Raw genomic sequence first — 23,900 nt, 5'->3', positions numbered from 1 at the left:
CCTGCCTCCCAATTCATCCTCCACAAATTCTCTCTTAAATGAAACACACTAGTCCTTCACTATTTCCCCAAATCTATAGGACAAAGTCCTAATGTTTTTAAGACTCCCTTCCCTGTTCCCACCCTGAAATGGCTCCCTACTACCTCTTTCTTACCTCATGGATCCAAACTTGTTTTTCCCTAAACATACACTGTTCATGCTTTCTCATACTTCTATATCTTTGTACAAGCTGTTCTTGTTTCCTGAAGAGTAAATCCTCCTCCAAATTCTCCCACACTTTTCTTTCAAGACCTAACTCAAAAGATACCTGCTACTAAGTCATAACTATCCTTTTCAAGCTAAGGGGTGGAAACCCCCCTTTATGCCTCTAGTGGAGCTTGTACTCTGCATTTTACTCTTTCCAACCAACATACTAAACAGCATAAATTTACCTATTAGCTTTCATAGTAAGTGAATTGGTTGGTTGGTTGGTCGGTCAGTCACCAAGTTGTGTCCGACTCTCTGTAACCCCATGGACTGTAGCCTGCCAGGCTCTTCGGTCCATGTAATTTTCCAGGCAAGAGTACTGGAGTGGTTGCCATTTCCTTCTCCTGAGGATCGCCCTGACCCAAGGATCAAACCTGTGTCTCCTGCATTAGCAGGCGGATTCTTTACCACTGAGCCACCAGGAAAGCCCCCATAAGTGAACAGTAACAAAATTAACAAATAGTGAACATTAATGACTGCCTTTTATGAATTATATACTGTTTTAAGTACTTTTACTTGTATGAGTGCATTCCATCTATATTGTAATTCACTGAGATGGGTACTATTGTCAATCCCAATTTTTAAAAATTAATTTATTTATTTTAATTGGAGGCTAATTACTTTACAACATTGTAGTGGTTTTTGCCAAACATCAACATGAATCAGCCATGTCAATCCCAATTTATAGATGAGAAATGAAATGCAAATAGTTAACTTGGCTCCAGGTCACTCAACAAACAACAAAGCCAGGAGTCACACGATTTGGTGTGCAAAGATGAATGACTCGCTCTTACTACCCCCCTTATCACCAAGCACCCTGAATACAGCAATTTCAATAAATGTTAAAGCGACTCTGGACACTTCATATATGATTCAATTTTTAAATCTTTTCCCACAGGTGTCCCCTGAGTAAGGTTATTTAATACTAATGTTAAAGCGACTCTGGACACTTCATATATGATTCAATTTTTAAATCTTTTCCCACAGGTGTCCCCTGAGTAAGGTTATTTAATACTAATGTGAGTTATGAGTTGTGTAACATTTTAACTCCCGCTCTAAAGTAAACTACTCTTCTACAGAAACAGAATTCAGGTAACAGGCAATAAAAATACTGTAACTGGTTTAATCAAATTTCCACTGTGTAAGAGACTCGCAGACTTAAGAGAATGAACTTATGGTTATCAGGGGAGAAGAATGGGGGAGAAGGGATAGTTAGGGACTTTGAGAAGGACATGTAGACACTGCTATATTTAAAACAGATAACCAACAAGGAACTATTGTATAGCACATAACTCTGCTCAATGTTATGTGGCAACTTGGATGGGAGGGGGAGTTTGGGGGAAAATGGATCCATGTATATGTATGGCTGAGTCCCTTTGCTGTACACCTCAAACCATCACAACACTGTTAGTCAGCTATACCCCAATACAAAATAAAAAGTTTTAAAAGGTCTTTAAAAATTTTCCATTGTGCTGAAGATGACACTCCAATACTTTGGCCACATGATGCAAATAACTAACTGACTCACCGGAAAAGACCCTGATGCTGGGAAAGATTGAAGGCAGGAGAAGAAGGGACGACAGAGGATGAGATGGTTGGATGGCATCACCGACTTGACAGACACGAGTGAGCAAGCTCCAGCAGTTGGTGATGGACAGGGAAGCCTGGCGTGCTGCAGTCCATGGGGTTGCAGTGAGTCGGACACGACTGAGCGACTGAACCAAACACTCCATATAGTCAGTGCTATTTGTTACCTCTTCAGGTTCTGGCCTCTGGAGTCTTTCATCCATCCTGTGTGTCACCCACAAAACCACTCAGTATCATACACAGGGATGAAAAACATCTGCTACAGCCAAATTAATTTCTGCTCCACTTATTTTTTTCAAATTAGCCTGCATTCAGAGTTTAACCCCCACAATCCCCAATCTCCTATCCTATCCCCATCCACACTGTATCCTTTCTCACTACATCCTGGCCTTATCTTCCTTCAGCATGCCAAATTTGTTCCTGCTTGCAGAGATAGCCTTTAACCCAGATCTTCACAGAGCTAGCTAACTCCTTGTCATCTTCACAGGGCTAGCTAACATCTTAGGTCAAATACCGCCTCAAAAGGGCCTCGTTCACTTCCTTCTCTATAGTGGTAGCCCCACAGCAACATCCCAGACACTAGCTAGCATATTATTTTATTTTTTCACAGCTTTTATCATTAACTAAAATGATCTAGATCTTTTATTTATATTTTCCTTGCCAGAAAATAAGCTTCATTACAACAGAGACCTCATATATAGTCCAAACACTCAGTACAGCGCCTGGCACATAATTGTTGTTGTTTAGTCGGTAAGTCATGCTGACTCTCTGCGACCCCATGGACTGCAGTCTACCAGGTTTCTCTGTCCATGGGATCCTCCAGGCAAGAATACTGGAGTGGAAATGGAGTCCATTTCCTTCTCCAGGGGATCTTCCCGAACCAGGGACTGAACCTGCATCTTCTGCATTGGCAGGCAGACTCTTTACCGCTGAGCCACGAGGCAAGCCACACAGTAAATATTTGTTATGTGACTTGAATGTTAAAAGCAAATTAGTCCAAAAAGCATTTGCTCTACTATAGTTCAGATATGCAATCAAGGCCTGTGGGGGGAGGAAGGAAGTCAATGCTTTTCCAAATTCTAAGATCTATCAACTGTCGTAATTTATTACCTTCTGGTTCCACAATAATACCTACTAAAAGATAAACAACAGGAGAAATATACATATACAAAAATTCAAGACTAGGTAAAAACACACCAAATAAGTCAAAAGAGTCTATGATTTTAACTTTAAATCTGACTTCATTTCCCAGCAATCAAGGTAAAACAGGAGAGGCATGAGTAACATAACTCAACAGAAAGGATAAAAAAATGTCATTTCCACAATTAAATTTTGATTGAACATATCTCAATATGACAATGTCTTTTAAACTCAAATAGAATACAGATATCAAAATGCAGCAACTCTAATATGAATTTTCTTAAAATATGAAGCTTATCCTAGTTAGTTTTTTTCAAGAATCATGCTATCTTATCTGTTTATAGGTTATTATAGCCAGGTACCACCTCAAGGAAAAGAGCAGCAAGATCAGAAAGAGGACGGAATAAACTAACAAATGACAGAACATGCATGTAGCCACGGTTTCGACTCTGACATTTCTAAACATCTTGCCAGAAAGTATTTATTTTCCTCCAAAAAAACTGGTATCATAATTGAAAACAAGCATTTCTGACCAGAGATTCCCTAAGAAAAATTGGGTTTACTTATGGAAGTATTTCTCCACCATTCTTACACCCATGTCTGTAATGGTTTGGAATGCAGAAGCAAAGGGAACAGCCTGTGGAACTCAGTAATTATGATTTAGCTGTGCAATTCAAAAGGTCAGAAAACCAGTAAAAAAAAAAAAAAAACAATGAAGAAATATAGGGAACCAACTGAAACAAACACTACACTTTCAAACTGTTCAGTACAGGTGAACACAGTACAGAGTAATTTCCTGCCTACTGAGAGCTGGTTATGTTTCTGAAAAGTTGGCAACCCATCAGCTGGCAATAAAAAAATCCTAAGAGAAAAAAGGAAGGACAGGAGGGATTTTTAATCTTTCTGGATAAGGGCCTCTGAGAATCTGATAAAAATATGAATTCTCTCATCAGAAGAATACGCAAAAAAAAATCTGCAAAATTTTGAATTTATTTTTAAAGACCCCCAAGATATAAGTCACAATAGAAAGGCATTTTTTTTCCAGCACTGAAAAACCTATTCAGAGTTATCTTTTTCAACAGTTCAGAAAAATTACACCTGCAATCTATCAGTTTCAGAGTATACTTATTTTTCAAGTTTGTGACCCAGCCATTAAATCAATTAAATCTTACTGTCATTTTCATCAGAGGAAAAAATAACACCATGACTACAAGGGATAGCACCAGTTAGGCAAAGTACTATCGAGCCATCTCGTTCTTTTTCAAATTACTGCGGTTCTTGAGCCTTTTGTATCAAAACTGTAAAACAAGAGTGTCTCCATTCTTTGCTCCCCATCAAAAAATTAGAGATGCCAGAAAGAGGAGCAATATCTAGTTTTCATCTAAGAGGAATATAATAAACTTCACATTTAAAAAAAAATCTGATTTTTAAATTTTGGTATATAAATATAGCACGGTGTTATCTCAAACTGGCTGGCAAAGATGAAACTGGAGAAGATTACCAACACTTAACCAGAAGCGACATAAACACTGATTACAAAATTCTGAAATAATACAAATATTTTTCTTGAAACACACAACCATGAAATATGGCTACCAACTTATGAATAAATTATAGTTGAGAAATAACTTTTCCCTCAGAGGAAATAAGCCTGGGCATTATGCATACAAGCACACAATTCTAAGTAACAACCAGAGGCAAACTCAGTCCCTGACCTCATGAAGCTCACAATCTTGGACAATTTTACAGGAAGGATAGTCAACAAGAAAATGCAATCAGAGAAAAGAATCCACCAAAGGATACTAAACCACTAAAAGATACTAAAGGATATCTAACTTTTTTTATGTTTAAAATTTGAAGTATAATTTATATGCATTAAAACACATTTATGTTTTATATTTGATTCAATGAATTTTGACAATTTTATACACATCATCAACCATAACTAACACCCAAAACCATCACTAAAGAAAGTTCCCACATCACCTTTTCAGTCACTTCCCCCTCCCATTTTCTGAGTTCTTTCATCACAGATTGATTTTGTTTGTTCTCAGATTTCCTATAAACGGATCACAGATTTTACTTTCTGTCAGTGTCTGGCTTTTTTCACTCAACATACTGTTTCTGAGACTTATTCATGTAGCAGCAGTCTGTTCCCTTTTTTCTTGCTGAGTAATATTCCATTTATAAACACTACAGTTCATTCTCTTACTGAGGAATAATTAATTCAAGGCAATAATAAGGCTGTAATATAGTTTTCATAATGCTAATAGAAAATAAAGCTAGATCAAGTTTTGTGATGTAAGAATATACGGCCAGTAGTAAAGAGACAGAGGCAGTGGTGAGGTGGGGTGGGCAACCTAGGAAGAGTATTTTTAAAAGTAGAATAAGTCCTAAAGAGATACTTATGTTTCATTAAGTCTATTAGATATTCTTGTGGTATGATCTTCACAGCATTTGTCACTCTTAATTGTTTCAAGTCTATCTCCCAGACTAGACTAGAATCATATCTGTCTGAGTTCACGCCACTGGATCCAATATCTGGCAAACACATAACATTCAGAGATGGGAAAAGTTTATCAAGGGTATTTGTATTAAGTTTTCTACGGCTGTGTAACAAATTACAACAAGCTCAATTGGCTTAGAACAACATATATTCATTATCTCATGGTTTCATGGATCAGGAATCTAGGCACAGCTTAACTGCACCCCTGTACGGTCTCACAAGGTTGCAATCAAGGTGGGACCATGGTTGGGCTCTCATTTGGACTAAATTAGGGAAAGAATTTACTTCCAAACTCATTTAGATTACTGGGAAAATTCATTTCCTCGAGGACCCTGGTTTCTTGCTGGCAGTTCTTCGGAGCCTGACAAGAGGTCACCCGCAGTTCCTTGCCACATGGACTTTTCCAACATGGCCACTTAGTACTTCGTAATGCCAGCAAGGGGAGTTGCTGGTGTGAGTCCAATAGTAAGACAGACTCTCACATGATGTTAACATGGAAGCTACGTGCCACCACCCTAGCCTCTATCCACCACTCCATTCTTTAAAGACTATCAACGGACAAGCTCTTTCAAAAAGAATTCACTCTGTGAAAAGATTCACAATTATAACTTACAGGTTTTTTTTTTTTTTTTTTTTTTACAAAGTATAGCACAAGATTTCACAAAATTGGCTGGGTTAATGTGTATTCATCCGGCAGATGAGAAGGCAACTAGTTATTACCAACAAAAATGACCAACTATGGATACCAATGTAAACATAAGAGAATCAATAAAATAAAGGAAAGGAACAGAATTTCACAGAGATAATCAAAGTGAAACCCAATCCTGATTACATCCAAGATTAAATGTTTTTTGTTCCCTCTCTTCTCTTTTACCTTGTCTCGGAATGAAGAGACTACACAAGGTACCAGATCTACATATATAAGCAGTTACAAGACTATATGTGTGCACCCCAAATTTAGCACTAATGGGAAGAGAAAACAACCGAGCCAGGGGAAACGATTAACACAAAGCAGCTAAGCCTACCAGTTCACATCAGCATTTCAATATACCTTTTTTTAATTTCTGCGATCTAGTGGCAGTATCAAAAACAAAAGTATGCCACACTGAAATGCTAAGAGAGGAAAAAAAATCCTCCAATTTACTAAAACTACTAAAAGGAACAATCTAATCCTAACATGTTATACATATGAACACTTTAGCCAATTGGAAACTGTGGAAACTTGTATGTAGAGATATATTAAAGCCTAACATAATTATAGAGATTCATACCAATATTAAAACAACAACAGCAAAACAATAAAATTTCAAAGAATTACTAACGGTACAGAATAAAGAAGTCTTTTTTTTTTTTTTACCTGTTTTATTAGGTCAATCTTGAAGTGTGAAAAGACCCACAAATGCAGACCGATTGCTAGCACACCATCAAATGACAACTCTTTTAAGGAAAAGTAGTTGCTACTGGGTCTAAGACTACTCTCAATAACCTCCCTGGTTCTTACACATAATGTGCGTGGGTTATTTTGCCTCAAGATCTTCTGTAAGCAGAAAGCATGCTGTACGTTTCACATGGACAAATAGTCTGCTTCTCTATTCCTGAGCAACACCTGGGGGGAAAAAAACAAGGCCTGTTCAAAAGCTGGGAATGTCATACAGAGCTTCTCTGTGCCATCCCACAAAGGTAGAATGCATTAAATACAGAAGATATTAGATATCACAAGAACACAGAGCAAAAATATTATTACTTCTCTCTCAACTTTTGCCTTAACTGACAATGACAGCTATCAATTTTCATAAGTAACCATTTGAAAAAGGAGTGTGTTCTGCTTTCTAAAGGACACTTAAAAAACTGAAAAAAGGAAACAACGATAGGCTGGCACCAAAAAATTCTATCAAAATAAGTGTCTTAATGTCATTTTAAAAAATCTAAAAAAATCCTAGGGTCATACATAAAATCGTGTATTTGATACATTAAAAATATACAATGATACTTTTTGCTCAGTTAAATGCAATACAGACTGAAATCTTAAAAAACCTATACAAGAGACAGTTACAGACACTTGCATGTATTCTTTCTCCCTACAAAGTACACACATGTATGTGTCATACACATTTTACTAGGGCACAAATCCATACATAAAAGCAACAAGACCTCCAATAAATGTTATACATACAAACATGCTATGCATTCTAAGTCACTTCAGTCATGTCCAACTCTTTGCAACCCCATGGACTGTATAGCCCACCAGGCTCCTCTGTCCATGGGATTTTTCCAGGCAAGAATACTAGAGTGGGTTGCCATTTCCATCTCCAGGGAATCTTCCCAACCCAGGGATTGAATCCAGGTCTCTTGCATCTGCTGCACCACTAGCACCACCTGGGAAGCCCATTTATCTAACACTGCATTACATAATCATATGCACTATACTGTAATATACAATGTAATTAATTTCTAACTAACAAGCATTTGATATATAAATATGTATTATAATGCATATATTTAACTCAAGACATGTCATATATTACAGAAATAAGATTTCCAACTAACAAGGTGGTTAGATGGTAAAGAATCTGCCTGCAATGCAGGAGACTCAGGTTTAATCCCCGGGTTGGGAAGATTCCCTGGAGAAGGCAATGGCAAGCCCCTTCAACAATATTCCTGCCTGGAGAATCCCATGAACAGAGGAGGCTGATGGGCTACAGTCCATGGGGTTGCAAAGAGTTAGACAAGACTGAGCAACTAAGCATGTACACACATGTACAGTATTAATATCCCTGATCCACAATTTGCCACGATTAAAGAGCCAGAGTGGGTAATTCAAAAGCAAAGTGAACAACATTCAGGGGGAAAGCAATATCAAGAGAGAAACTAAAACAGCCACTTAAATAAGCAATGTATATAGGCCCTCATAGTCATAAGCCATAGTGAAATGTTAAAATCTGTCAGATTAGCAAGTACTGAAGAGTGTCAAAACACCCAACTTAGTCACCAAGACGAATGGGGTGATGGTATAAATGAACAGATACCTGTTTCATTATGAGAAAACATATATGCTCCCATTATAAGATAGATACACTTGATGTTCACAATGCAGTAATTCAAACTAAAAAATAAAGATGGAAAGATTTCAAACCTTCAAGGCTGTCAGTCCTAGCTGTAGCTCTATGAAGTCACTTAGTATCATTAGGCCTCAGATTCCTCATCTATCAAACAAAGCAACCAGATCAGGCTTTCCCAAACTGCATTGCACAGAAAATTAAAAAAAAAACAAAACTACAGATTCTCTAATATGTAGACACTAATACTAAATAAAATCAATACTACGGTCAAAAATGTCTCAGCCTTCAACATGTTAATATGCACAGGGTATTCAGGGTTTTTTTTCCAAATTTAAATTATAATAGGTTATTTTTTAGTTTTGAACTACAATTCCTGGGATATGTGTTCTGCACATTTTGGTAAGCACTCTAACAAATAATACTTTGGCCACCTCATGCGAAGAGTTGACTCATTGGAAAAGACCCTAATGCTGGGAAGGACTGGGGGCAGGAGAAGGGGACGACAGAGGATGAGATGGTTGGATGGCATCACCGACTCGATGGACATGGGTTTGGGTAAACTCCGAGAGCTGGTGATAGACAGGGAGGCCTGGCGTGCTGCAATTCATGGGGTCGTAAAGAGTCAGACACGACTGAGAGACTAAACTGAACTAACAAATAATGACCTTCCCAGGTGGCTCAGTGTTAAAGAACCTGACTGCCAATGCAGGAGACTTGGGTTCGATCAACCCCCGCCAGTCTTCTTGCCTGGAGAATCCCACGTCCAGAGGAGCCTGGGAGGCTACAGTGCACAGGGTTGCAGAGAGTCAAACAAGACTGAGCATGTGTGCATGCTAGCAAGTAATTGCTATGTTCTCTTCCAGGTATGAAGTTCATTCTACATTCCGGGGGGGGGGGGGGGAAGTGATCCAGTTTACCTAGTTTTAATCACCCCATTTTCAAAGTATCAGCAAATATACTCAGAGTAATGAAAGAGTAAAAGAAGAGTGATTCCATTTTCTCCTCCCTTTTGACCTACATTTCAGGCTCGAGGAAAAGATGACAGGAAACAGTGGATTATAAGAAAGCTTTGGTGTCCTTCACATAGCAAAGGTAATTTTGTTAATTTCTATAAACTAATAAAATGTATTAAACACCTCAGAGACTCAGAGAATAGCATGTTTTTAGTATACTCTATTTTAAATCGTGTTTATTCTAAGAATTACAAATGTTAAGTGCATTTATTGAATTTTTAAATGACCTTAATTTTTTCCTTTAAAAAAAAAATGGTATTGTTCTATACTCACCTGGTGGTATCTAGTGTTAAGCTTTTTGCCACATGACCTGACAGCTATACTTTTATCATGGATACAGTATAGCAAAGATGTTCTAAATCAGCTTACTTCCTGAGGAAGGGTAACTAATCTTCATATGCAGGACACTGGAAATGGAAGAACATGGGGCTGGGAAAAATAAAAATGAATGAGAGGCTCAGTCCTGCAATGGCTGTTATCACTGGGAAAAACATTCCTAAGTCAAAGCCCAAAGATGCTCTGAATTCCACTATTCATCAAAAATCCCTCCAGTAAGTACAATTACTATTATCACCTTCATTTCTGCCTTTGAATCTTGGACCCAAGAAATCTGAAGTGACATGAAAGTAAGTCATGCTGCCTGAAGCATTGCTTTTACATTGCAGAGTTGTACTGAGGTGTCTGAATTCAACATATATTAATAGAATTGTAATGATCAGAAACTATACTTACACAAAGAACGATTTTCCTAAATGTGAGGGTTGGGAAGCGTCTACACATTTATTTCTATATACTCTGAATTTGCTCAGGCATGAGAGAATGCTACTTCATTTTAAAGTCTTGCATTGTAGAATTCAGAATTGCTCCGTGGCATTTTCAGTTTTAAAGCAACTCAGCTGAGCTTGATGCAAGCCTACAGTGTTCTTTTTAAAGTACATACATATGGCGGATACTTGAATATCAGTTGTGAATCTCTAGGTTTACTAGAATTCTTATAAAACATTCTGACCACAACACTTATGCATCTTAATTTCCAACATACAGTTTGTAAGCAGGGTTAGTCAAGGAAATCTCCAATATCAGCCAATTCCTTTCCACTGTGTTCTGAGAACTTCAGCAAATCCTCAAAGTGGGAGGCTGAGAGCAGAACTAGTTTGGCTATCAAAAACACAAGTGTCTGAAATGTACCGGCAGATTCTGCTGATGATCCAACTGAAGAATTTAGAGGAAAAAAGGAGGACGGCGGAAGGCAGGAAGACTACAGAGAACTCAGACCCGAATGTACTGGTCCCAGCTCTGTCACTCTGGCATCACCAAGCCTCAGTTCCCTAACAAAAGCCACACTTTACCTAAAACACTGTAACTGACCATAAATGAATAAAGAGAAACTTGTAAACTTTTCCAAGCTTCAATCTTTTGGTGCAGGGTGGTGGCAGTGGTGTAGCAGGCAGATTGATGGAACCATGTCATTTCGTAATTGTTCATGTTTACATATGCTATTCTTTATACCAAAAATATCCCGAGGCTGGTTGACTTTTAAGACCTACTTTAACATACCAAGCAGCACTGGTCTTACCTGTAAAATGAATGTAATAAAATGCGTCTCACAGGACTGCTTTTCAGGACCAACAAGCCAAAATATGCAGTAAGATTTGCAACGAATTTAACCTAGACTTAGTATCAGGTGCCACCACCCCTCCTCCACACACACACACACACCCAAATACAAAACAACCCAGCTAAAAAAACTGACCGAAAACTTACCAGTTATTTCACAGAGGAGATAAAAGTGACTACCATGGCAGTCAGTCTCCAAAGACGCCGGAAACAATTCTGTCCCTATCGGTATATGTATCTTCTCCCTTAACTCCAAGACTAGCCTGGCAACTTTCTCTCTCTTGGGAGGCTCTTTCTCAGAACCCAGCCACCATGCTGTGAGGCAGTCCTTGCAGCCCACGTGAAGTAGCCCAAAAAAAAAAAAAACGACCCTGGCTGAGCTCCCAATCAAGAATCCAGATGACTCTCAGCTGTCCACATCGCAGCCATTCTAGCCCTGCAGACTGCAGCCTGTTGTCTATAATCATCCCAGCACCACAGCTGATACCATGAAGCAAAAGAACCTCCCACTCAAGACACAGATTGCAAAATAATGAAATGCTGTTTTGTCACCAAGTTTAGAGTGGTGGTTTATGTTTTTACAATCAAAACACATGACAAAATTCCCAGGTATACACTCTAGCAAACATGTACACATATGCATCAGAAAATACAGTTTTTAATGTTCATAGTAGCATTACTCATAAAAAACTAGGAAACCCAAATGTTCAACTAAAAAAATATAAATCCAAGTCAGAGACCCTTTATATAGGATATATTTTTTAAAGCTCCAAACAAAGCAAAATTAGCAATATACTATCTAGAAATACATACATGAGTTTTTTCCCTCAGTATTTCAAAGGAAATGTTAAACAGAACTCAGGATAGTGGTTTCCCAGTGTGAAACGGAAAACAAGGACAGGCTAGAGAAGGAACACAGATCATGTGAAATCGGTAATGTTCCAGTTCTCTAGTTGTGTAGGAGTTTCACAGGTGTTTATCATCTTCCTAATTATATATATGGGTATATACATTCTTTTATACCAAGTTGCATTCTCAGTATAGTTTGATTTACAAAAATTTTATTTAGAACATTATGAGGCAATTCACAACCAACAATTATGACCTCCAACACTAATTACACAAACGCTTATTAAAAGTCCAAAACGATTCTTATTTCAGAAGGAAAATCTTTCTTGTTGCTTGAAATTATTTATATCAGACACTTCATTTAAATGCAGTAAATTATTTTACCAACCAAACTAAGCATCTCAAACAGGAGACAAGATCCCCCTTTCTAAGCGAGTGACTGACTCGTTTTTAACAATCTTCAAAAAAAACTCTTATATTTAAAAAGATTTTAGTCACTCCTCAAGCTCATTCTTCCACTTTGAACAAATGACTGAACTTGACAGTTGTAAGATTACAGTTTATCTGCTGCACACTGTTCCATTATCGTGTTCCTGCAAATGCCAGAAAGCTGCTTAGTATATTAAAACAAAACTCTTTTTTAGCTAACTAGAATAAAAATGTTATTAGGACTAAAATTAAACTTCCATGAAGTTCATTAAATTTTTAAATTTAAGAACATATTCAATGTCTTCATTGTCAATATATTCAACAAACCTTACTCACTATAACAGATTTTTTTAAAGGCACCCCGATGGATGAAGGTTGGAAAAAAAACAAACACATCAGTTTTAAGCAAAAATGTCACTACAGGACATCAGATTTAGGACTCACAGGAATGTTGATATTATTACATGAATAATAGTATAATTAAAGAGCAGACCAATCATTTTGTTAAGAGTCCAACACACAGTAAAAGAAGATAAAGAGTTTATATCTTGGTTTACTTTACTCTTAAGATCTACAATATTCAATGATTCTCCCAGTGATTAGACACAGACAAAACTATTTCCACTGTGGACACTTTAAAGGAGACAAACAACTTATTTCATCCCTAACGAGTATTTTTATTTAGTATCCTTTAACCTCTTATGGTAAAGCTTAAAAATTTGATCAGACAGAGCTGGAATGCTTCCTAAAGTGTTGCCTAATTTCCATATTAATTACCTGTTACCATAAAGCTAAGTCAAGAACAGAGAAATCAAAGGGATCATTAATCCAACCACATCCAAACTCATTATTTTTATGAATTTAGTATATTCTAACTAGTACCTGTGTATATAATGATCATTCCTATTCTTCCACAACAAGATATTATTTCTCAAGTTGAAACAAAATGCCAGCTTGTGAATTTTACTTCTATAGCTGATATCTTTTTTCATTTATCATCTCAAAAGTCAACAGCACTGAAACTTTATCATTCATGATTTTTAGATATTAACTTACCTGTCTCTTCTTATTCAATGTTCCTTCACTAGTGAGTTAAAACGTGAGACAGAACTTTTAAGAGTTGCTGGTATTTGGAAGAAATATTTACTCACGTAACTAAAATCTCCCTCCCTTAAAATTATTCCTAAGGTATCATACCATCCATCCAACTAGCCGTCTCTCAATTGCTGATGGCAGTTCCTGATGCTCAGGTAGATTACTTCTACAAACATTATCATCTACTTTCTTCAACTCTTTCTTTCTTAACATTAAAATGACATCTTTATTGAGAGTAAGTTCTTGATGTTCACTATAAGCAGTTCACCACAGCATTCCAGTGTGTGTGAGGGCGGCAGGGAATGGGGGTGTTTTCCCACACCACCAAGAAATTTTCCAACACCAGCTGCATGTCCTACAACTCAACTGGTGTTATCTACCTGGAGACAGCATCAGATCCCACAGGTGAAGGGCTCACACCTGGAAGACTGTGCACCTCATCAACTACAGATGCCAATCACAAGTCCAGGTTGTCACCTGTGCTTGTAACCAACCATCTACAGATGAGAGATCCAATGACCCCTTGAGCTGGATTAATAAACTAGCTCACAGAACTCAAATATCTCATTAAGTAGATCACTGGTTTAATATAAAAGGAGAGAACTCAGGAACAGCCAGAGAGAAGAGACGGTGTGCGAGATGGGGCACGCGAGATGGGGCACGGAGCTTCCATGCTCTCTCCGAACCCATCACTCAATCTCCACAAGGTCCTAGAAGTTCTCCAAACTCCGACTGTTTTGGTTTTTATGGAGACTGTTACACAGTAACGACTGATTCAATTACTGGCCACTGGTGATTCTCCAGTGATTAGATCACTCCAGCTCCTCTCCCTTCCCTGGAGGTCAGGGGGTGGAACTGAAAGTCAGATCCACTGGGAACCATCTCCCATCCTCAGGTGAGCCAGGGGCTTTCCAAACTTCACTCATTAACACACAACCGACACATTCAAAGCTCTCAACATTTAGGAAACTCCAAGGGGATTTAAGGCTTCCCAGGTGGCACAGTGGTAAAGAAACCACTTGCCAATGCAGGAGACACAGGAGACAAGGGTTCAATCCCTGGGTCAGGAAGATCCCTTGGAAGAGGAAATGGCAACCCACTTCAGTATTCTTTCCTGGAAAATTCCACCGGCACAGGGGCATAGCAGGTCGCAAAGAATCAGACAGGACTGAGTACACACAGAAGAGGATTTAGACCGAATATGACTTATTATAAATCACTTTATCCCAGCTACACATGATGTTCCTGAGAGCACAAAGCCAAAGTTTACCCAAGTATTTACACAATAAGCACTTCTCGTTCCTCCACTGTCATGACCAAAACATAAAATGTGGTTATCACTATTGAACATTCACTATGCTCCCAGTATAATGCAGATATTCTAGGAAGATGATGTTCTTAAGGATCTTCCTTTGTCTTTGTATAGTAATAACATTATAAATTATTATTATTCATTAGAGGGGGAAATGAGCACCAGAACAACATAACAATATCTCAATAATTAGGCAAAGAAGGAATAACAACTTCAGTCTCCTTAAGTGTTTTTACATTACAGGTGTTAAAATCTTCAAAATGGCTCTGGCCTATTTAGTTAAATGAACAGTCATAAACAAGATTTAACTGAAGTAAGTCTGCTTTATACTGGGATTAATAAAACTTGTACCTAAATCTCTCACATAAACATAGTTTTATATAAAACTATAGTTTTTATATAAAATATAGTTTTATATTGGATTGTTATTTCTTAAACAATATACTGGGCATTTCCTAATAGTTAATACATTTTCTTTAGAAAAACAGCCCTACTTCCCTGAAGAATTCACACGAGAAACACTGAAAGTGTTAAAATAGCCTAAATCATTAAGTTGGACCATTATACAAACAGAGCCTAATTCAAAGTTTCTCTCTGGCGTGTGATTTGGAGAAGAAAGGATAATAAATACATCTTCCTTATGAATACTGGTTAGCTCAATTGAAGTTTGAAGAAAGACAGTCCGAGATTTATATTCTCCTTCAACTATTAATGAATTAACTATACAGTCTTTTTTGTTCACAAAAGAAACCAACTGTTATCCATTCAAGTAGCATGGGTTCCATACTAATGCACAGCAGAAAAATACCACTAAATTTGATCAAAATCATTCTGACCAATAGTCAGAAATGCGTTAGAAGCATTCCTATGTTTATTGTTTCTCTTAAGAACTGCTAATTAGAATCTCATAATCTGGAATAATGTTTCAAATAGGATCTTTAAATCACTTCCTAATACATGACAAATTCTCACACCCCAATAAATACTAAGTTCCTACATAAAGATCAACAACCTCTTCGTTACCTTTCTCTGAAAAAAAATTTTTATCTCCTCAAGACACTTTTGAAAGTGTCTACTATCACTCCTCTCACATTCTTCCTGAAGACCAAGATAACTACTAAATCAATAAAAGAAAAAAAGATACTGAAACTGGCTGGGACCTGGAACCGTTTCCTACAGCGCTTGTACCTGGACAAACATCTCCCTGAGCAACAGAATACAAATAAACTATAAGGGACTAAAAATAACTCTGTGCACGTGCAGGTTGGGGCAAATTATGAAAAACACCATACAAAAAGGCCAAAACACCGCTACTTCTGAGGTGCTAGGACCAAAAGCAAATTGCACATTATCTCTGCACACAGCATCAACCAGGTAGGAAGACCACCTAAGCCACCCAACTGACCCGACCCTCCAATCCTAGCATCACCCCTAAGGCTCACCCCTCTGCAGGGTGCAAGCAAGGTACCCCGTTACTTATTTCTGTTCCCTCCTGCTGCAGGAGTCCTTTTATCAATATCTATTGATTAAAGAGGCCTCTTATCAATTTTTATTGACTGAAGAACCCAGACTGAAAGTCGCCCAGTCGTGTCCGACTCTTTGCGACCCCATGGACTATACAGTCCACGGGACTCTTCAGGCCAGAAAACTTCTCCAGGGGATCTTCCCAACCCAAGGATTGAACCTGGGTCTCCCTCATTGCAGGCAGATTCTTTACCAGCTGAGCCACAAGGGAAGCCTGAAGAACCCAAGTGGGTAACAATATGGGAAAAGAATAAAAGTGGTGGTCATGGAAGACTGGAAGAAAGCAACATGAAAACAACACTCAGAGAAAAGAAAGCTATTCAAGAGCCCATAATATCTACACAAAAGCACAAACAATCTGGAGTCAACAATCCTCTACAAAAATATTAATACGTTAAACAGTCCAGTCTTAGGGTTTTCCTAAATTCCTATAGTTCAGATTCCCTTTCAACATTCTCTTTCAAGAACTACAGCAACTTTTCCTTATGTAAATTTTAGTGTATATACTTTATAAAGAACAAAAGTTGGCAAAAGCTACAGTTTAAAAAGCCAATAATTTTGCATTTATCTGATTCTCATTTGTCTCCTGAAAGTGATGTCTCCTCCCCCAACCCTCTTTGTAGTCTTACTGTCTGAAAAGATTAAATCTCTCCATACCTTTAAAAAAACTTGTCTTACAGATACTTCTGATGCAAAAGAGCAGGCAACCTCCTCAGGTGGTTGAGAAGTACGGTTAATCAAATTACCGTCAAACCTTATTTCTGACATACTCTCAACACCCTTCAAGCACTGAAGATTAATCTTACAATGATGAACAACAACAAAAAAAGCAAGACACAAAAGCCACAAGTGCATTTTTCTAAAGTTCTAAGATAAGCAAAACTGTATTATTTAGGAATGCACTCAGAATTATACCACCTATGAGAAAAAGGAGAAAGTAATTACTATCAAGTGTGTGGTGGGGAGGGGGATGGATTGAGAAAGCACACAAGAATTCTGAGGTGGCAGCATTTTTTTTTCCCTAAAAAAATATTTATTTATTTGGCTGCACTGGCTCTTAGTTGCAGCACACAGGATCTAGTTTCCTGACCAGGGATCAAACCCGTGCCCCCTGCATTACAGGCTCTGAGAGTCTTAGGCAGTGGACCACCAGGGGATGTCCCGGTGGTGGCAATTCTTTTGATGATGTAGGTTATGGTCACATTGGTGTTTATTTTATAATCAGTCATTATACTGTACATTAGGTTTATATACTTTTCAGAATGTGTTTCACCGTAAAATTTTTAAAAGACTGAAACTGAGTCTCTTCTGACTGAAACTGAGTCTCTTCTCATTGATAGAATATGTTTCGTATATGTAAGTATTTAAGACATTTTCAGAATATCTAAAAAACTAAGAGTGCCACCTTCCAGTAACTCTGTACTCCATTATTTTTTCTGTGAATTACACAGGTAAGATGGTCTAATAACTAGTTTAATAATAAAAACAACTTAAACAGGTTGCATTCTACTTAACAGGAGTTACTGGTGTTTTAAGAATATGCGTGAATTGCTGAGAGAGTAGATCTGAAAAGTTCTCATCACAGTAAAAAAGGGGGGAGGGTAACTATATAAGGTGGTTGATAGATGTTAACTAGAGTTCCCCTGGTGATCATTTCAAAATGTATACAAATATTAAATCATAATGTTGTATATCCATTTTACTTCAGTTAAAAAAATAAAAGGCATGATAGTCACAAGTGAGTTTCCAGCACATTTAAGGTATGCATATACTGGCATTTTAGAAATTAATTATGAATTACTATATTTTAATTTTTAAAACAGTATGAAAAACAGTATACACTGTAATATTATCTATCCATCTATCTAAAAAAACGGAATCCAATAATTTAAATTTAAAAACCAAATTCAGTCCAAGTCATCTGTAGGTTGGAGAGACTGCGAGATATCACCAAAGAAAAGAACATCCATAGTATGAAGAAAAATCTTTAAGTACTTGAGAATAGCTAATAAACCTGAAAGCCATGAAAAAGAAATTAAAAGGGAAGTTCCAAAAGAAACATTACCAACTTGGTTATCAGCAAATCACCAGTACTTTACTAATGGAAACATAGAATTTCTTTATGTTTTTCTGCGGTAATATTTCCCTTGAGATAAAAATACAGAAAAAAAGTTTGAAAAGTTAAACTATGGAAAACTAGTAACTTACAGAAATTACAGATAACTGATGCAGTTTTGAAAATCACTAGTTCTAAAAGAGTCAAACTTCACACAAGAGCCATTTCCATAGCTAAACTTGAACTGTGAACATCTCCTAGACTGTCGATTTAAGTGAAGGTAGACACTAACTTCCCCTCACCTTTTGAAGTAACAATCTCCAAACAACTTCTCAAAAAACTTCCTCTAATGCAAACACAGATGCAAAGAAAATACAAAAGAACTTGGCCAACCCACAACTATACTACCTTAGAAAGAGTACTTCAGTCCTATGGCCGTCAGGATCTCTGTCCTGAAAACAAGATATGCTGACCAACATTAACTCTCTAAAAAGTCCTTTCGACTACAGAATTCCAAGAGCAAAGAGTCAGACACTACTTAGCCACTGAACAGTAACAACCATAATTCCCTTAACTGGAATGGCTTAATACTTCCAACTTCATTTCTCTCAACTTTTTATAGACAAATCTAAATGAAAACATTTAGTTGGATTCAATTATTTTTCTGTCTCATTCAGCTATTCCCTTAAAAGCCCCTCTCTGAAAATTGCCTAGTCATTCGGGTATAACAACTTTAAGCCACCATCAACTCTTCTCCCTTCCCTACATCAAAACAAACGAAGTAATTAGCCATCATCCAACTAGTGAGTGCGTAGTTAGCTGGAGCAGGAACTGTGTGTGCCTAGGCATTTTGATAGGCCAACGTGTTAAGACTTAAATCAGGGTGGCTGATTAAAAAACATAAATTGAGGACGCTGTCATTTAATCCTGCCTTGGAGGCAAAAGATGTAATAAAAAGGACAGATTCTGGAGAACAAGCAGACTTGTATTATTCAATCTTTGAGAGTAATATTGCATTGAAATATCTTTTATCTACTGAAATAAAAGATGTTACCTTATCTCTTCAATTCTAAGATCTAAAATCAAGTTATAAAACTAAGCATTTACCACTTTTTAGAACATACATTCAAGTTACCCTGCAATATTAAGTTCGAAAGAAAGAAAAGTCACAGATGACATGATCAGCTTAGTATACCAGTCAAATTTCCTAGAAATTTGCTTTTCTAACTTGAACAACACAAAGATATTTACCAACTTAAATACAGGTTATAGTCCAAAATGTTTATTTAAATGCCTTTCATTTAAAACTATGAAAGTCCTTTTCCAAAGAAATAAGGCTCCAAACAGTAGTTCGGTTTCCTGACAAGTCTACAAATGCCAGTTAACCTACATTTACCTAAGATATGAGAGCCTTGAGTAGTTGCTCCTATTTCTTCCAGCCCTGACCCTCCCCTAACAGATTTTTTAAAAAATCTTATAATATTGCCTGGTGAAAAATCCACCTGCGATGCAGGAGACCCTGGTTCCATCGCTGGGTCTCCCTGGGTCGGGAAGATCCCCTGTAGAAGGGAGAGGCTACCCGCTCCAGTATTCTTGGGCTTCCCTGGTGGCTCAGATGGTCAAGAATCCACCTGCAATACGGGAGGACCTGGGTTTGATCCCTAGGTTGGGAAGATCCCCTGGAGGAGGGCATGGCAGTCCACTCCAGTATTTGTGACTGAAGAATTCCCATAGACAGAGGAGCCTGGGGGGGTGCATGGGGTTGCAAAGAGTCAGACACAACTGAGCGAATAAGCACACACTTTCTATCAATTTCTAAATTTCCTGGAAATTATCTTTTTATGTAAGAAGATAAAGTAAGGTCACAGAAACCCTCTCAGAAAAAGAGCAAGAGGTTTAAAAACAAAAAAGCCACCAGAATAAGATTAAGCAAATGAAGGAGTAAAGATGGAACAGCAGGTTAACCATTTACATATTTTTCCCTTTCAAAAGTATTAATTTTGCCCATGTGTTACAACTGTGGGTCCTACATTGTTTCCTTTCTTCCCATTTATTGCAGGGACTGAGAGAAGCCACTTTTGCAATCATACATAATACTCAATTATACATTCCATGAGGATGCTGCTGCCGCTGCTAAGTCGCTGCAGTCGTGTCCGACTGTGTGCGACCCCATAGACGGCAGCCCACCAGGCTCCCCCGTCCCTGGGATTCTCCAGGCAAGAACACTGGAGTGGGTTGCCATTTCCTTCTCCAATGCAGGAAAGTGAAAAGGGAAAGTGAAAGTCGCTCAGTCGTGTCCGACTCTTAGCGGCCCCATGAACCGCAGCCTACCAGGCTCCTCCATCCATGGGATTTTCCAGGCAAGAGTACTGGAGTGGGGTGCCATGCCTTCTCCTCCATGTGGATAAGAAGTGGCAAAAAAAAAAAGAGCATGAATAAGACTCATCAGAAGACTCTTTGGTGGTCCAGTGGTTAAGAAGCCACCGATCAATGTAGGGGACAGGGGTTCAATCTCTGGTTCAGGAAGATTCCATGAGCCAAGGAGCAACTAAGCCCATGGACAACTACTGAGCCCTTGCGCCTTAGAGGCTGTGCTCTACAAGTGACCACAATGAGAACCCCATGCAGCCCAACTAGAAAAAGCCTGTGCACAGCAATGGAGCACAGCCAGAGCACTAAAAAAAAAAAAGAAACTCTTAATAAGCACAGGTTCACCAATAAAAGGCTTCTAATAATTCAAATGAGTTTAGCAGTTCCACAAAAACTAAATCTAATAAAACATGTATCAATACTTTCAGAATTTCTCCTAAGACATAGGATTCAACTTTGGAGAAGGCAATGGCACCCCATTCCAGTACTCTTGCCTGGAAAATCCCATGGACGGAAAAGCCTGGTAGGCTACAGTCCATGGGGTGGCAAAGAGTTGGACACGACTGAGCGACTTCACTTTCTTTTCACTTTCAAATCGTTTAACAGACTTGGGCTAAAAGTACTGACTTATACTCAGGTGAGTATACTAACTAAAACCCAGAATGACCGAATCTGATTCTAACCTGCAGTTCAATTTGAAGATGATATATAAACAGTATTTATGCTCATTATATTATAGAAAATAAATGCTACCCAGAGATAAGAGCTCCTCTTCATCATACAGTTGAGGAACAAAGGTAACATTCTTCACATTACAGTGTACTGTTAGTATCCTACAAGCAGGATTTAAAAGCAGTAATGGACAGATAGAAAGACATGATAAAGCAAATTAAGTAAATACTAACTGGCGAGGGAAATGGCAACCTACTCCAGTATTCTTGTCTGGAAAATCCCACAGAGAGGAGCCTGGCAGGCTACAGTCCATTGGGTCACAAAAGAGTCGGACACGACTTAGCAACTAAACAACAAAGTGCAGAATCTACATGTTCAGTATGAGTGCTCACTGTAAAAATCTTTCAACTTTTCTGTATGCTTGAAAATTTTCATAACATAACAATCAAGCAATATACCACGCTGCTGAACTGTACAGTGCTCTATAATTCAGGTTAACTGCAGCATTGTCTTTCCCTAACAGCATTAAGTTTTCAAAGTAAACAAAATGAGGGAAAAAAATGTTTCAGTCACTTGAGAATATAATCATTCCATTATTTCTGAGAGCATGTATGCACTGATTCATAATAAGATACTATGATGAAGACAACTTTTAACACTTTCTCATACTGCACAAAGCACCCAAAACTTACTGAAAGCATAAAAATCAGAGAAGACAAAGCATGGATAGGCTAGGAAGTTTGCCCATATTTATAATAACTGGGTCAGAGCCTAGAATGCAATTCCTTAATCTAAGTTTCTCAGACCGACATTGTGCAAACTGCTTATGGCAGTAAGGGGTGTGCAGTCTTATTCAAGTTGGCCCTCAATACATGAATAAAGACAGAAAAAAGTTTCAGAGTGGTTGCTGACAGAGCCTAACTTCCCCAGCACCTATGAGATGCCTCAGGAAACCTGTGATTACTACCTACAGGAACCACCACACTCAGCCAGTGGGAGCAGGTCCAATCCCCTCATCCAACCCAGGAGCTCCACACACTTCCTGCGCCTCCTCCCTAAGTGTTCTTACAAGTGGAAAGATCTCCAGAGCTCAAGGCTTGAGAAGTTTTAAATTACAATGAAATCAGTGACAGTATACCTGTTCTGAAGGGCCTCTGGATTGCTGCTGCTAACGATTCCATAAAGAGACTTAAGATTTTGTGACATTTCTGTTCTAAAATTGGTTTTGTTACCCATTTTGTCATCTTCAGAACTGAGGTCAATAGCCTCTTTTTGTCATCTGTCAAGTGAAGAAAAACATGGAGACCTCAAAGTACAGGAAGTAGTCCCCAGCTTACAAACAGCTTACGTTCCAAAGGTTTATCACTACTCTGAAAACATGTTCGTATTAATTAACCTATTCATACCAAAGTTTCTATGAAAACCTGCCTCCCAAGTTTCAAGTCCATAAACTGCAGCTTTCTGCCCTGCCACCCTTTTACAGTTAACTGCAGTCAAACCTCAAGGCTGAGAGAATTCTCCTTCCAGGGCTCCAGGCAGAGCCCCTCTCCAGCCTTGCAGGCAGGGGAAAAGAGCAACTCCTCTTTTATAGGGAGCTTTTCCACTGCATCTGTGGGAAAAGCTACCACAATTTAACAAGATAATGGTTATGGGAAAAGCACTTGGTTAATATAAAAGTATTAACAGCTACAACAAAAATAAGTAGAAATTACATTCTGTGCCAGATAAAAAGATAAAATTAGGTGCTGTTAAACAAGTTGGTCAACCCAATGTTTGTCAAGTACAAACAACAAATTCTCAAACTGTGTCCTCATGTATGATCAACTCAACTGATAAGGGGGAAAATCACTCAAGTGAAGTGGTGAACAGATCATTACCCCAAATGCAGTGAAGTTCTAAAAAAGTGCGGTGCACTTTAAAATTCAATAAATATTAATGAACATCACATACCACCCCTTCTAACAACTGGTAAGATTTATAAAATAACTTGAGTGACAAACTTTTTAAAAAACAAGTATAACTTTGTGACAATGAGTCACCTTTGGCAGCTAACTAGAGTCTTACACAATGTAAGTACTACTGTTAAAATTTACAGAAATAACTTACAATCAAACAGAGGAAGTAAACTTTTCACTAAAAAGACCTCAGTAGTGAAGCCAGTGTACAGAGACACGAAAAAAAAAAGGATCAGGGAAGGTCAGAGAAAAATTGGTTTGTGGGTGCAGAACCTGAGAGGAACATTCAAATATTATTAAAGGTTCATGTCACTACTACATGTTAAAACAGTAATCTGAGAGACTCTCAAGACAGTATAATACTTGAGTGTTTGTAGAATCAAAGTGCTGGTACTATTAGTAGCTTTGAAGAAAAATACTTTTAAAATCTAAATTTTTCAATAAGAATGGATTTTAAGAATAAGACAACT

At 37.9% G+C, this 23,900-nt stretch overlaps 1 protein-coding gene and 1 long non-coding RNA gene across 5 annotated transcripts in view; both read right to left on the bottom strand.

Annotated features, from left to right (window-relative positions):
- Positions 1–23,900, bottom strand: part of STT3B (STT3 oligosaccharyltransferase complex catalytic subunit B) — a 107,920-nt gene that overhangs the window by 80,990 nt on the left and 3,030 nt on the right. The gene's annotated exons all lie outside the window — the stretch shown is intronic.
- LOC145520537 (uncharacterized) lies at positions 17,388–21,947 on the bottom strand. Its single transcript, XR_014064556.1, has 2 exons — positions 21,392–21,947; positions 17,388–20,719 (listed from the first exon to the last, which is right to left on the bottom strand). It is a non-coding gene; the product is annotated as an uncharacterized LOC145520537 (long non-coding RNA).

Source organism: Giraffa tippelskirchi, chromosome 9 (genome assembly GCF_054371585.1).
Source record: "Giraffa tippelskirchi isolate mGirTip1 chromosome 9, T2T-mGirTip1v1.2.pri, whole genome shotgun sequence".
In the NCBI taxonomy this organism is placed as follows: domain Eukaryota; kingdom Metazoa; phylum Chordata; class Mammalia; order Artiodactyla; family Giraffidae; genus Giraffa; species Giraffa tippelskirchi.
Note: the sequence above shows the minus strand (reverse complement) of the source record. Positions and strands in the feature narration are given on the sequence as shown.